Source organism: Littorina saxatilis, linkage group LG9 (assembly GCF_037325665.1).
Source record: "Littorina saxatilis isolate snail1 linkage group LG9, US_GU_Lsax_2.0, whole genome shotgun sequence".
Taxonomy (NCBI): domain Eukaryota; kingdom Metazoa; phylum Mollusca; class Gastropoda; order Littorinimorpha; family Littorinidae; genus Littorina; species Littorina saxatilis.
The window spans coordinates 50,965,620-50,978,760 of NC_090253.1; the positions used below are offsets into that span (position 1 = coordinate 50,965,620).

The 13,141-nt window shown below is 47.9% G+C and overlaps 1 long non-coding RNA gene across 3 annotated transcripts in view; it reads right to left on the minus strand.

Moving 5' to 3' along the window:
• Window positions 1-323: 323 nt before the first annotated feature.
• LOC138976377 (uncharacterized) overlaps window positions 324-13,141 on the minus strand; it is a 115,795-nt gene continuing 102,977 nt past the window's right edge. The window contains exon 8 of one of the 3 annotated variants that reach the window (XR_011458971.1): window positions 324-1,533. This is a non-coding gene — a long non-coding RNA (uncharacterized lncRNA). The remainder of the gene's footprint in view (window positions 1,534-13,141) is intronic. The other 2 variants (XR_011458970.1, XR_011458969.1) reach the window with 2 other exon arrangements.

Below are 13,141 nucleotides of genomic sequence, written 5' to 3' on the forward strand. Positions count from 1 at the left end.
AAAAGTATTTATCGAAAAAAAGAAAAAAACCTCCGGGGATATCATTCTCAGAAACTCTCATGTCAAATTTCATAAAGATCGGTCCTTTAGTTTGGTCTGAATCGCTCTACACACACACACACGCACAGACACACAGACACACACACACACACACACACACACACACACACACACACACACACACACACACACACATACACATACACCATGGCCACAACCCTCGTCTCGATTCCCCCCTCTACGTTAAAACATTTAGTCAAAACTTGACTAAATGTAAAAACAACAACAAGAACATAAAAACAACAACATAACAACAAAATAAAATACAACAACATAAAATACAACAACATAAACAGATAACAACTGATTCACATCCATGACCAATGTCTCTGGTTATAAATGTAACACAAATGCCTTCTGGGATTTTATGGGTCTTCGTGACGAATTTGTAACAGGTTAAAAAAATGATTGAATGGAGAAACAAATTAAACAGAACAACTCGTTGACAGCTATAGAATCTGGATAAAAATCAGTTGGTGGGGAAGTTTTCAGGGCATCCTCATTTGGTGACTTGGGTCTACTTTCGTTTTCTTACAACCGGTCTTGCAACAACGCATTTGTGCTGCTCGGGACCAGAGATTTGCTTTCATACAACCGGACTTTTATACATCCGATTTTCATACAACCGGAAAATTCTAAGTAATAACAAAGAGTAGCTTCTGCCGGGACCCTGCCTACCCCTTTCATACATCCAGACTTTCATACATCCGGTGCTTTATACATCCAGTCCATACTTACATGGCATATATGGCAACTTCAAGTCAGTGATATGTCCGATATTTTGTTTAATATTACAAGCTGATAAATAAAACCAATGAGACATCGACAGCAGATGGTTATCGAATGCTTTAAACCAGCTAAATTGTAAAGTGTTAACTTCGAAACACTTAAAAAAATCAAAATATTTCCAAATTCAATCCCATGCAACATCAAAATCAGACGAGGATCAGCTAATCTGAACTATGTAAGGATGTTATCAACCCCTTTAAATTTGGGACGTATGTCAGTTATAAACCCAAACAATTGTTTGATACAAATCATCCCAAGGTTGATCCCTTGAAATGTGATTAAGGTCAGCTAGATTTACATCAAGTGTTTGAGTTATTCCTATGTGAAATACTGTAACGTTTGTAATTTCTGGATTCAAACACATCAGAAAAGCGTCAAGGTGGTTTCGTTTATACTGCAGGAATGGGTTCAGACGACGAAGCATCACCGACAGTGTCGGCGTCAGACGCTGTAGTGGCCTCGCTGGCATTATCGTCTATAGCGTCGTATTGGTTTGACCGGACTGACCGACGTGTGCAAGGTCACCGGTGTTCATGGCGGTCCCCGTGTTCCCGCCCCTGTTCCTCTTGATGTAGAGCGCGAGACCGACACCGACAACGAGACAGACAACAAATATCGCCACACCTGGACCAAGACCGACTGCCAGCCAGTTCGTAGCGCTGGCTTGTGATGACTTGCTTGCTTCTAACAAAAAAAAAATACCACAATTAGTTTTTTCTTTGAGCAAAATGCTTCATGATCACTTAATTACTTGACTTTGATTCTCTAACAGGTGTGAAGGCACGGTTTTCCTACATTGTTTCATGTCTACTTTGTAGCACGAGTTTAAAGTAAACCCACGTGCTAGTTCCCAATAAACACAGGGGCGGATCAGTTCATTTTATGGGGGGGGTTCTAAAAGTATATTGTGAAGATATGGGTGTGAAGGCGCTAAGCGCCAAGCTTGCTAGGGGGGTCCGGGGGCATGCCCCCCCCCCCCCCCCCGGACAATTTTGAAAAAAAGGATGCAAAATGGTGCAATCTGGTGCATTCTGAGGATGATCATTACCAGAAAAGCGAGAGTTGTCTGTTCTTGCGCTGACTACAGCTGCATTACCTGTCTCGATATTTGGATAATGTTCGTGTTGATTTCCAAGGATTCTTGTGTTGTATGTTTGCAGAGTGGTGTATAAGAGTGTATTGAAGCTGATTGTGAACCTGTCTTGTCGGAATAAGTGAATTTGTGAGTGCAATTGGTGTGAATTTGTGTGATCGTTTTTCCACGTGTTAGAGCGGCCATCTTTCCTTCCCGGTCGTGAATCAGCTAAGTGCTTTTGTTCTGTTTTGTTTCCCTTGTTTTCGTTGTTCTCTACTTGCTGTTTTGTCTTGTTTTCGTTCGTTGGTGTTTGTCAACGAGAGCTTGTTGTTTTATTCTGTGGTGCTTGTCAACGTTTTGTGGGTTGTTTTACTGCATTTGATCTCAGTGTTAGTGTGTATCTCATCCGTCTGTGTTGTGGTGTTGTGGTTGAGGCGCTTTCGGACTTCCCGTGTCATCCTAGACCGTAGCCTGTCGTAAATTATAGTGAACTTAGTGTACGTGTTAGTCTTTTTGCTGCTAGATTGCTTAGACTGTTGTTATTATTTTGTTAGGTTAGAGTGTTTCTCTTTCTGTAAACGTAGTCTGCCTTATGCGTTAGCGTGTACCTTAGTGTGTACAGTGGCCTTTGTTCTGCCCAGGCGTCATAGTTGGTAGCCTGCTAGACTATTGTTGTTGTTCAGTCAACTGTAGCTACACTGACCAGCGCCTGCGTGCGATGAGTCACCCCCTTTTCCACTGTTCTGCCCGCTTATACATTAGGTAGGGGATTGTCTCCCGAGATGTACCCTCAGAGTACATTCTTAGTTGTCATAAAGTGCGTGAGCTCTCTTTCTCTCTCCCTCTCTCTGTCTCTCTCTTTCTCTCTCTCTCTTACTCTCTCTCTCTCTCTCTCTCTCTCTCTCTCTCTTTCCACTCCTCTCTCTCACTATGGCGATAGGTTCCCCCCTCAACTACCGTCCCACCGACGCTGCTAGACTGCGCCTGCCACGGCCTCTATACCTCCATCTCAAGGAGCTGGGAATCCTGCAGAGACCACCAACCGTAAGGGGCTGTCGCGCCGGCCGCTCGCAGCGTCTTCGAACCGCACAGCAACTTGCTGCCCTCAACCCCTCTCCTACCTCCACTTCTCTGACGCCCACCACCCCCACCCAATGTACCACTACCCCTCCCCAGCATCCCCCCCACCCTTTCCCTGCTTCCTTCTATCCCTCCCTATTCTCCCACCACCCCTCCCCATTCTCTCACCACCCCTCCCCATCCTCCCATCACCCCTCACCTCCCCACCCCTCCCCTTTCTCCCACAACCCCTCCCCAGCACCCGCCCACCCTACATCAGCATCCACCCACTCATTCCAAAAACACCCTACACCTCTGCCTCCTCAACTCCCAGTCAGTGAATCCAGAAGGCAAAGCAGATCTGATAGCAGACTACATTATAGAAAACAAGTTAGACGCCCTGTTCATCACCGAGACGTGGCTGCGACCTGGTGATGACCCCAAGATCAAGCAGCTGACCCCCGCAGGGTACAAGACAGTCTCCTTCCCCCGCCCGGCTGGGCGTGGTGGTGGCATCGCCGTCGTCTACAAGGACCACATGCATGCTGCAGCGTCCTTCTCGGACAGCCTCCCCTTCCCCCACACCACCTTCGAAGCCGTGGAGATGACGGTCGCCACCACCACCACCCTCACCTTCCTGTGTATATATCGCCCTCCCCCTAACACTAAGAACAAGCTGAAGGACTCTACTTTCTTCGACGAGTTCTCCCAAGCCCTCGACCACTACAACGTGGCGTCACACAGCGCCATCGTCCTCGGTGACTTTAACATCCACTGGGACTGCCCTGCCAACGCTGACACCAAGCGGGCCCGTGCGCTGTTGGACAGCTACAGTGTGGACCAGGTCGTTCCTTTTCCCTCCCACTCCCGTGGCCACATCCTGGATTGGATTGTCACTCGACCCTCGGACAATCTGGTCTCCAGCCTCGTCGCCAACGACCATCTTGTCTCCGACCACACTGCCATCAACTTCGTCGTCAACATCACCAAGCCAGCACAGAAGCGGAAGATGGTCACACGTCGCAAGCTACGAGACATTGAGACAGATGCTTTTGGAGACGAAGCTGCCCTGCTGCTTGCCCAGCGAGACCCGTCCTCTGACCCCGCCCATTTCTTCAGCTTGACTCTGCGCCAGCTCCTCGACAAACACGCCCCGCCATCCCTATGCGCAGTCTCTGAGCGACAGCCGGCTCCCTGGTTCTCTGAGGACATCACAGCCGCCAAGATCGAGAGACGGCGAGCGGAGCGTGCATGGCGACACTCTGGCCTGGAGGTTCACCGGCAGATTCTCAGGGATGCGCTGCTTCGAGTCACGCAAGCCATCACTGCTGCCAAGGTCGAGCACTTCCACGACCGCATCGCCAACGCCTCATCATCCAGGGAGCTGTTCTCCATCATGTCCTCTCTCCTGGGCTCCTCCCCCGCTGCCCCCTTACCCACTGCTCACCCACCACAAGATATCCCGGAGTTATTCTCGGAGTTCTTCAAGGACAAGATTGACAAGCTTCGGAGAACACTCGATCAGCAGCCCTTCGTCCCGTCCCCACCCTCCCCCTCCTTCTCCGGCTCCCCCCTCACGTGCTTTCAGCCTGTCACTCAAAACCACGTCAAGCGACTCATCACCAAGACGGCCATCAAGACCTGCGAGCTAGACCCCCTGCCAGGCTTCCTGTTCACCAAGTGTCTGGACAAGCTCCTGCCGTCTATCACAGACATCATGAACATCTCCCTGGCCACAGGCGTCATTCCCGACTGCTTCAAGTCTGCCGTTGTCCGCCCACTCATCAAGAAGCCCGGCCTTGACGTCAATGAGTTGAAGAACTACCGTCCTGTGTCCAACCTGCCCTTCCTCTCTAAGCTTCTGGAGCGTATCATCCTGGAGCAGTTGAGCGCCCACCTGTCTCGGAACTCGCTGATGCCAGTGTACCAGTCAGCATACCGCCCTCACCACAGCACCGAGACGGCGCTCCTGCAAATCACCACGGACCTCCTGAACGCAATAGACAGCGGTCTCGTCTCTGCCCTTGTGCTGCTGGACCTTTCCGCGGCCTTCGACACGATCGACCACCAGCTACTCGTCGATCGCCTCAGTTCCACGTTCGGCATTCACGACACCGCCCTCTCTTGGTTCCGGAACTACCTCCAGAACCGCTCTCAGACTGTCACCACTGATTCGTTCTCTTCTCAGCCTGTCCCTGTCCGCTTCGGCGTCCCACAAGGGTCTGTCCTCGGCCCTGTCCTTTTCACCCTGTACACCCAACCCCTCTCCCTGGTCATCGAACGCCACGGCTTGAACTACAACTCCTTTGCCGATGACACGCAGCTCCAGAACAGCGCCAAGCCGGAGGACGTTGACCATCTCCTGGGATCCATCTCCAGTTGTTTCACTGACATCAAGAACTGGATGACTGAGAACAAGTTGTACCTGAACAGTGAGAAGGCGGAGGCCCTTCTCGTTGGAACACGACAGAAGATTGCTTCCCTCACTGTGACCGACCTCCAGCTGGATGACGCGACTGTTCCATTTTCCCCTGCTGTCAAGAGCCTTGGCGTCTTTCTCGACTCCACTCTCGCTATGCAGACACACATCTCCTTCATCATCAAGACCTGCTTTTTCCACCTACGACGCATCGCCTCCATACGTCGCTACCTCACCCACGACGAGTGTGTCAAGCTGGTTGTCTCCCTCATCTTCAGTCGTCTGGACTACTGCAACTCCCTTCTGGCTGGCCTCCCCGCCTCATCCATTCATGGTCTACAACGAGTCCAGAACGCTGCTGCCAGGCTGACGTTGAGGAAGACGAAGCGAGATCACATCACCCCCCTACTTCGCTCCTTGCACTGGCTCCCTGTCAACACCCGAATCTCCTACAAACTGTCCACTCTGGTCTACAAGTGTCTCAACGACTCTGCTCCCGAGTACCTTCAATCCTCCCTGGACCTCTACACCCAGCCCTCCGACCGTCCCCTTCGTTCTGCTGCTGACCCACTCCGCCTCCACATCCCTCGCTCGAAACTCGCATCTGCTGGTCAGCGTGCATTTCCCTCCGCGGGCCCCTCCGCGGGCCCCTCCGTCTGGAACTCCCTGCCGCTTGAGCTTCGCCAGAGCCCCTCTCTTGACGCGTTCAAGAGTAGGTTGAAGATTCAGTTCTTCCCGTAGCTGGCTGCGACTTTCATGTTCGATGTGATGTGTTGTGCCCCAAAAGACATTCTTGGCACTGCTCTGTGAGAGGTGTTTTCTTTGTGCTTAATATTATTTTGTTTGGATCTAGCTATTGATGTGTACATTGTAGTTAAACAGTTGTTTTTTGTATGTTTATCAGGGTTTGCTAGTGTGTGATAGGGGTCGTGTCTGTCTGTAGATGTTAGTTTCTTTGTTAGTCCTGTGTTGACAACTCTTCGACAAGTGCTTAGAACTGTACGCGCTATATAAGCTTCCTTTTGATTGATTGATTGATTGAGTTTCAGGCAGCAGATTATGTCACTGATTAATACCCCAAAAATATTTTTATTTTTTGGCTGGGGGGGGGGGGGGTTCCGGAAACCCCAGAACCCCCCCCCCCCCCCCCCCCCCCCTTCGTCCGCCCCTGAAACATGCCAGAACTGTGCCATTTCTGTTTTTTTTGCTGGCAAGTTTGGCAAAGCTGGCCATAACAAAAACAATACTGGGCCAATTATGGTTTGGCAACTAAGGCCCAGTTATTGCTTGCCATTACTGGACCATCTATGGCATTCCAGTAATATTGTCGGCCAGTAAAATTCCTTAGTTGGCCCACTGTTGGCACGCCATTGATGGCCCAGTGCTGGTTTGCCAGCATTGGGCCATCGGTGGCGTTTTGCTGGCAATTATAGGTGGGTTTTTGCTGGCAAACCAACACTGGGCCAATTCTGGATTATTGCCGGGTTAACCAAGCAAGAAGATCTGCGAGAGCACAGCGGTATGACTTTCTCTCGTGGAGTGACGTAATCTACAAACAATTGTCGAAACAGCTTGACGTCACTCGTGATGATGACGCATTGTCAATTAAATCCGGCCCGCGGTGATTCTGCAGATGTCCGCTTATTTGTTTTGCATTCAAGGAATTTTCAAAGCACCTTCTTCGATTGCAGTTCGCGTCCGATCTCCTCCGGCTAGAAGCAAGCATGGTGAGTGTGATTTTATTGTTTACTGTTCATGTTGTTGTATGTGTGTCTTTCACTCACACTCACTGCAGACTCAGGAGAAGTAGTTCAGTTTCAACATTGTATACACCAGTTAACAGTTTCGGCACTTACATGGTACAAAGAAGGAAAACTCACGTGATACCCAAAGCGATTCTGGTTGGACGAGAAATTTCGACGAGCAACCGCTGCATCGTCTGCTCAACGTGATGGAAGCAATTGAACGGGACGGTGTGTTTTCCTCTACGTTATAACAAAAACCTCACGTTACATCCAAATTAGCGATGGCGTCAACATGCTGTGTTATTGGTTGCAGTAATGGGAGTAACCGACTTAAAAAATGGTGGTCGGAAGATTGCAAAATTCATTACGTGCCTCGACGGTCGTTAGTGTGTGGTTGCGAACCACAAGTTCAGGTGGGCATTTGTTATCGCCTGTGTGTCGTGTTTTGATAAACTTTTGGTACGACTGATGTGAGCCGAATTTATTGGGGAAAGTTCAATGAATGCAAAAAGATATGCCAAATAGTAGTGTGTCATGTTTCCTTTGCACAGCGGTTATCTGTTTGCGAGTTGCCTGGAACACGGTTTTTTAATAACATCTCTCGATCTTCACATATTTTGTCATGTGAATAAGAACAGAACAAGTTTGTCAAACATATTTCGTATTTTATCTGCATTGAATGAATTTACAACGTCCTTCTTGTTAATTGTTTATTCATAAAGACTACTTGTACTGAAGAAAATGTTTCCCCCTTTCAACGGGTGGAGTAGTGCGCCGGAGTAGTGTCCCTTGCGTAGAAACGTGGGCGAATAACACGATCTGCGCATGCGGTGAAATCAACCGGAAAAGGAAAAAGACATAAACATGCCAAAAAACGATATGCGCATCACCCGGAAAAGGAAATGGGTCGAATCTGCTCGCGATAAAAGAAGTGCGCATGTGCGAGATCTAAAATGGCCGCGGAACTGTTAACTGGTGTATTGAGGTATCCATCTTGCAGGAAGTACAGCCATAAGGAAAGGGAAGATACTCTCAGTAAGCACAATATAACAGTATCCGCTATAGCTCAGAGGTACTGGGTTCCTGGTGATTCACAGGTACCATGGATATCATTACATCCCTCTTCTTTAGATAAATGAAAATAACATAACTCCAACTTCGCTTTAACCAATAACTTGAAAACTGGTAAACCTCACTTTAACACTAAAATGAACATAATCAATATTCCAAAGAATTATTTATCACTTTCTGATAATGTCAATGAAATAATTATTTCTGAACGTTACTTTTAAAGAAAGATTGCATCTTAAACATGGACAATTACAAAGATCTTCTTTTTGTCGATCACACCAATTACAAAGATAACTTTAGCGATCATAACACTAACTGCAATAATACAAAAAATCCGTTGCTCTGAAATAAAGAAAACTGTTCACTGAGACTTCTGTTGTCATTGTTCATAATTCTTGTCTCTGCAAAACTTGTCTCTGTAATACTGAATACACAGAACATATGAAATAAATCAAAACAATCAAAACATGTTTGTCATGTCGTCAAATGTCAAATCATCAAATGCTTTCAATGAGTCTTTCTGGCTTCTTGATGCTTCTCTGGGGCCTTGGTGTTGGTGCTTCAACTACTGGCTGAGTAATGTATGGAGGTTTTGCTGCTGGTTGGATGTGATCATCATTCTGCTCAGGTGTTGTGGAGATTGGAGGTGGTGTTCTGGTCTCGATGATCTCAGGTTTGTCATAAAATCTGACATGTCGTTCTGTTGGCTTCTGCAGGTTCATCAGGTGTCTACTGTTTCTGCAATAGGTTGCTCCATTGGGTGATTGGACAACGCATGATCCTGGTTCGTTGCTGGGTTGTATGACTGTTGCTGGTGTCCATTTTCCTCCTTCTTCTTTCTGCATCATGACAGGTTGACCTTTTGACAGTGGTGGGAGACTGCGTGTTGCTGTTCTGTCATGGTACATCTTCTGCTGCTGTTGACGCTTTTCTAGCTGCTTTCTGACTTCTTTCTTCTTGGAATAACAGAGGGAAGGTTTGTTTTGAGTTTGCGGGAGTATAGGAGTTCAGCTGGGGATGGGAGTTTGTGGTCGATGGGAGTAGACCTGAAAGCAAGAAGTGCTATGTTGATGTCAAAGTGAGACTTTTTTGCTTTGGTCATAATGTTCTTGACTGTCTGCACGGTTCTCTCTGCTAGTCCGTTTGATCTTGGGTATCTTGGTGAGCTTGTAGTATGCTGGAATCCCCATTCTTTTCTGAATCTTTGAAATTCAGTGTTGATGTATGGTTTCCCGTTGTCACTGACAAGTTTTTCTGGAACTCCTTGCTCCCCGAAGAAGTGACTGAGGGCGGAGATGATGCCAGTGCTTGTTGTTTGGCCTGCTGTTGCTGTGCGGCGTACGAACGGCATTTTTGAATAGTAGTCGCAAACGACAATGTAGTCGCTACCATCCATCGTCATGATGTCAGTGCTGACTGTATGCCAAGGTCGTTCTGGAATCTCATGCTGCAACAGTTCTTCATGGGGTTGACTTTTCTGATGTTTCAGGCATGTTTTGCAGGTTTTCACGAAGGTTTCAATGTCGTGACTTAGACCATGCCAGTATACGCACGTTTTGGCTCTCATACGACATTTCTCTATTCCCTGGTGACCAGAATGAATTGTCTGTAGAATGTACTGCTTCATGGACTCTGGAATCATGACTCTGTCTCCTTTGAGAACTATGTCATCCTCAACGGTGAGTTCTTCCTTGAGCGACAAGTACTGTCTGAGGTTCTTGGGTAGGTCTTTTGGTTTCTCTGGCCATCCTTTGATGATGGTGTTTTTGAGTGCCGTCATGTGCGGATCTCTGCACGTCTCATCTTTCAGCTGCTGTAGTCTATCTGCTGAAAACTGAACGGCGAAGACTGACTTCTCAATGTCGATCTCAGGTCCTGTGGTAGGATGGAGTCTGGATAGCATGTCTGCTGGGACCACTTCTTTGCCTGGGCGGTAGACAATGTTCATGTCGTACTTCTGAAGGCGAAGCATAATTCTTTAGAGTCTGGGAGGTGTGCTCACTAGGCTCTTCTTCTGAATCTGCTCCAAGGGTTTGTGGTCTGATTGCACAGTGAAGTGCTTCCCGAACACGTAGGTGTTGAAACGTTCACATCCGAACACGACTGCGAGTAGCTCACGCTCGATGTTCGCATACCGTTTCTCAGTCTCTGTGAGCGCTTTGCTGGCGAATGCAATCGGCTTGTCGTCCTGGATCAGGGTTGCTCCTAATCCTTGCTGTGATGCATCGACTTGGATGACAGCTGGTTTGGTGATGTCAAAATACGTCAGCGCTGTGTCTTCACAGATCATGTCCTTGACCTTCTGAAAGGCTTTCTGGTGAGAGCTGTTCCAGTCCCACTGCACGTCTTTCTTGGTGAGTGCTCTCAAAGCTGCCGTGTGATCTGCCAGCCTTGGGATGAAGGAAGACATGTATTGCACCATGCCGAGAAACTGCTGTCGCTCGGTGAGGTTCTTTGGTGATGGTAGGTTCTTGATCTCTGTTGTCTTCTCAGGATCCGGGTGTACACCGTCAGCGTCGTAGATCATGCCGAAGAACTTGACCTGTTTGCGCTTGATGTAGCACTTGTCCTCGTTGAAGACTAGACCCATCTTTTTTGCCACTTCCATCAGTTGACGGAGGTTGCGATCGTGCTCATCCTCGTCTTTGCCATAGACAACGACGTCATCTGTGATGCCAAGGGTTCCCGGACACTGGCTGAGGATCTGGTCCACGTGGTTTTGGAATATGTCCTGGCTTACGCTCAAGCCAAAAGGTAGTCGAACGAAACGAAATCTTCCGCAAGGGCTGTTGAACGTAGTGAGACGACTGGATTCTTCGTCGAGCTTGACTGACCAGTAGCCATGTCGGGCATCCAACTTGCTGAAAAGTTTGGCTCCGCTGAATCGATTTATGATCTCTTCAAGTGTTGGCGTCTTGTGATGCGTTTTTTTGATGCTTTTGTTGAGGTCCTTGGGATCGAGGCATATTCTTATACCACCACTGGACTTTCTGCTAAAGGCCAATGAGTTCACCCAGTCGGTAGGTTCCTCGACAGGTACGATCACTCCACTCTTCTGCATCTTTTCGAGCTCCGCTTTGATTTCTGGTAGCAGTTGGATGGGGTACTAGCGTGGAGGTTGAATGACTGGTTGTGCATTTTCTTTCAGCGTGATGTGAAGATCTCCGTGGAACTCTCCAAAGCCTTCAAATCTGTCAGGGTAGAGACGCTTGAGTTCTTTCGCATCCTGTATTGGAGTTGGGTCAGCTTTCACTGGTGTCGACTGAATCGGACAGTGAAGTGTGACTAGTTGAAGTCTTGTACTTCCTGGTCGGCCTAGGATGGCTGGTCCATCAGCATCTGTGATGTAGAACTCTTCAGTGTGCCACGTTGATTATCCGTACTTGCAGGGTAGAGTAACATATCCGAACTGGTTGATGACGCTGCCGTTGTAAGCAATCAGTCTGATTCTTCTTTGTTGTGTAGATCCTGGTTTCGGGTAACCATCTTTATCCAGCTGTTGTGGATATATATATGCGTCGAAATATTCTCAGTGGCATGATGTTGCCTTGCGCCCCTGTGTCGACTTTCACCTTGAGTTTTGCATGTTTGGTCTTGCTGAGCTTGATAGACAGATTGGCGTAAACTTCTGTGCGCTCGTCGCTGCTGCCGACTGTAGAGAAGTTGATTGGTTCGAAGGTGATGTTATCCTCGTCGTAGTCTGTGTCGTTTTCGTCTTCGGCGTTGACGAAGTCGTGACGGCGATGGCGATGAGGTGTGCCGGAGCGTCTTCTCTGCCAGAAGCCTCCTTGTTGGTTTCCTCTTCCTCGTTGAGGCGAGTTTTGGCTGCCGTGGCTGTTCGTCTTGCTACTGTGACAATACTTCTTCCAGTGGTTCATCTTGCCACATGCACCACATTTCGTGTTGAACGCTGGGCATTTTCTTGGTGCGTGCTTAATGCCACAGTTACCACATGCTTTGGTGTTCATGATTCTTGAGTTGACTGCATCAACTGTGAATGGTTTGCTCAGGCTGCTCATTTTCTCCATCTGGGTGACACTTGCTTCATGTGAGCGACATAGATCATGTGCCTGTTTCAGCGTCAGTGTGTCATCTTTCCGTAGGAGTTTTCTCTTCACTTCCGGGTACTTGATGCCAGCGATAATATGTTCGATCAGTCTTTCATTTCTTGCTGCATCAGAAGAAAACTTGCACTTGAGCACTTTGGTTTTGCACCGTGTGACAAAATCATCTACAGTTTCAGTAGTATTCTGGCGAAACTGTTGAAGTTCAAGACGATGAATCCTGAAGTTGTCTTGAGGTTCAATTTCAGCAAATTTGTCCCAAATGTTTGTTGGATCCTTGATTTGTTCAGCTGATAGCCCCCAAGTGTTTGAAAGTCGCATACCTTCAGTTCCTGACCACAGAAAAATGTGACTGTACTGTCTCTCCACTTTCGTTTGCTCTGCAGTGAATCTGTACTCACACATCTGCTTGAATTCTGCTAACGCTGTAGCCCTGTCTGGATTTGACCAATCCATCGATGGGTTGGGTAGACCGCCTGGTATGGGACCGCGTTCTGCCATGATAAAGCTTGCGTGACACGTGGAATGTGCTAGAAGTTTGACACGTGGTTCGTGCTGCTGCCTAAAACTACGCTCTGACGATGTCAGGGGTTTGGGAGCACATATTTACTACCCGCGCTGCCACCATGTGATGTTATTATTTACTGTTCATGTTGTTGTATGGGTGTCTTTCATTCACGCTCACTGCAGACTCAGGAGAAGTAGTTTAGTTTTAACATTCTATTGAGGTATCCATCTTGCAGGAAGTACAGCCATAAGGAAAGGGAAGATACTCTCAGTAAGCACAATATAACAGTATCCGCTATAGCTCAGAGGTACTGGGTTCCTGGTGATTCACAGGTACCATGGATATCATTAC